The sequence below is a fragment of the Pundamilia nyererei genome, unplaced genomic scaffold (genome assembly GCF_000239375.1).
Source record: "Pundamilia nyererei isolate P.nyererei 1_Seehausen unplaced genomic scaffold, PunNye1.0 scaffold00429, whole genome shotgun sequence".
Lineage (NCBI taxonomy): Eukaryota > Metazoa > Chordata > Actinopteri > Cichliformes > Cichlidae > Pundamilia > Pundamilia nyererei.
In genome coordinates, this window is record NW_005187830.1 from 124,858 (window position 1) to 126,820 (window position 1,963).

At 43.2% G+C, this 1,963-nt stretch overlaps 1 protein-coding gene across 2 annotated transcripts in view; it reads left to right on the top strand.

The window, feature by feature from the left end:
• Positions 1-289: 289 nt before the first annotated feature.
• kpna5 (karyopherin alpha 5 (importin alpha 6)) overlaps positions 290-1,963 on the top strand; it is an 11,207-nt gene continuing 9,533 nt past the window's right edge. The window contains exon 1 of one of the 2 annotated variants that reach the window (XM_005753453.1): positions 290-400. The gene's annotated coding sequence lies outside the window, so the exon portion shown is untranslated. Of the gene's footprint in view, positions 448-1,963 lie in introns of both variants that reach the window. The other variant, XM_005753452.2, reaches the window with a different exon arrangement.

Consider the following 1,963-nt stretch of genomic DNA (forward strand, 5'->3'; position numbering starts at 1 on the left):
TGGTTTTTCATCCACAATATTTTGAACCTTAACACAAGTTAACAATCAGAATCTAATCGAATGCGAAAGAAGACCCCTGGACACAAATCAGCGTGATGAGAATGACTAATAATGGCAGACAAGCATATTTGGGAAAAATGAGAAGAACTCTCTTGTCCCGTCCGCTGATCTATGATCTATACCGCATCAGACACCAGGGGGCGAAAGAGACGTTTTGGCTTCATGTTTGTGGAGCTCTAGGTCGTCCATGGGGAAAAGGGGGCGGATTTGGCTCTTTCGGCTTCCCGTACTATACCGGTGGACGGAAACGGAGGTGTTGTTGACGCGCGGGGTTTGCTGGGAAAGTTTTAGTTTGACGCCATTTTGGATTAAGAAACAGAGGGAGTAGTCGAAGTTGCAGGTATTTCACAGCCGTGCGTGTTTTCAGCTACATCAGATCTTCACTGGGTAAGAATCGGGGGAGGTTATGTAATAAGGGCAGAGTTAGTAAAACCGCTGCATTGAATTTACAGCAGAGATGTTGACCACAAGTTAGCATTAGCTATCGAGTTATCCGGGAAGCTAATTTAGGGTCTAACCAGGAACAAGTTGGCCAAAATCCGTTTTGTTCTGTTTCACGGAGTGAGGTTAGTTCCTGCAAGCTAGTAAAACGACGTGTTACGAAATCGGATAACGTGGGTATTCACTGTTCATGTTGTCCGTTAAATGTGTGCCTATACTCTCAGGAGTGGAGGGATTTAAGCAGTTAGGCATGACCTCCTTCCTGACCGGGAAAGCGGGTCGTGTCCACTTCCCTGATAAAGAAATATCCTAGTTTAGGAGCGGCTATCGCTGTCATTGTTTGCAACGCTTCAGTTTAGAAGAAGGTGAACGTTAGCGCTCATCATCTGTGGAGGTCCTCTTAAGATCTCGGGTAGGAGAACTCACTTGGAGGTGGAGATTGCTGTGACCTTAAATACTCTACAGTTTTCCAGGTGGTGCTGCATGTCTTCTCCGACTTGCTGAATATTCCCGAAACGATTCAAACTTGGTGTCGATTTAGATGGAGACGAGGTTCCGAAGATGAAGCCGTTGTTCTAAACAGCGCTTTACTTTGGAGGTGTGGTTCGTTGTGTGGCAGTGATGTACCGTTTCTAGCACATTCTGTGGGAGACTTGGACTATTGTTCTCCAATTGCTGTTGAATTGCTTCTGTCGTACTATTTTCTGTGGCTACAATAATAAAAAACAATAGTGCACTCTAATTTTGAAATTAAGTTAAATAATAAAGGGTTGAAAGTAGGACTGCAACGATTAATGCGAATAATTTGATTATAAAATTGACTCAAATGCTTCGTTGAATGCATGGCTCTGAATTATGCAGATGAAATGTTAACTTCAGTTACAGCTCGGACGGAAGCGATACCTGCAGCAAACGGGGGTTTGAGTCTAAAGGGCGGCATTCATGTCGAGCCTTTCGTAACATTCTTTCAGATTGAAAGTGGCATTGGGTTAATATTTAAACATATTAAAATAAAAGCTTGTTTTCGGACAGTTGGTGTCATAAGCCCCGCCCTCTGTTCAAAGATGGCCGTTCACAGTGGACACAGATGCCTCTTTCACTCCTCTTTCCAATCATCTGTGTTCAATGTCCAAAATGTGAACATTGGCATCCTCGAAAGAGTGACCTTCGACCTTTAGATGATGATGTCCAGCCCACAGAAACAAAGGTCTAGATAGTGACTATAAAATCTTCTGCTGAGCTATCAAAACTCTGTATTCCAATGCTAATAGTTCTGTTAGAATGAAAAATGGCACCACTTCTCGTTTTAGTCTTAATCGAGGTGTACGCCAAGGTTGCCCGATTAGCCCTTATCTTTTTTTACTGTGCACCCAAATTCTTGCCTCTCATATTTCGAATAGCCCTGTGAAGGGTATAAACATAGCAGACAGAGAGATTGTCATCAGTCAATTGGCAGATGATA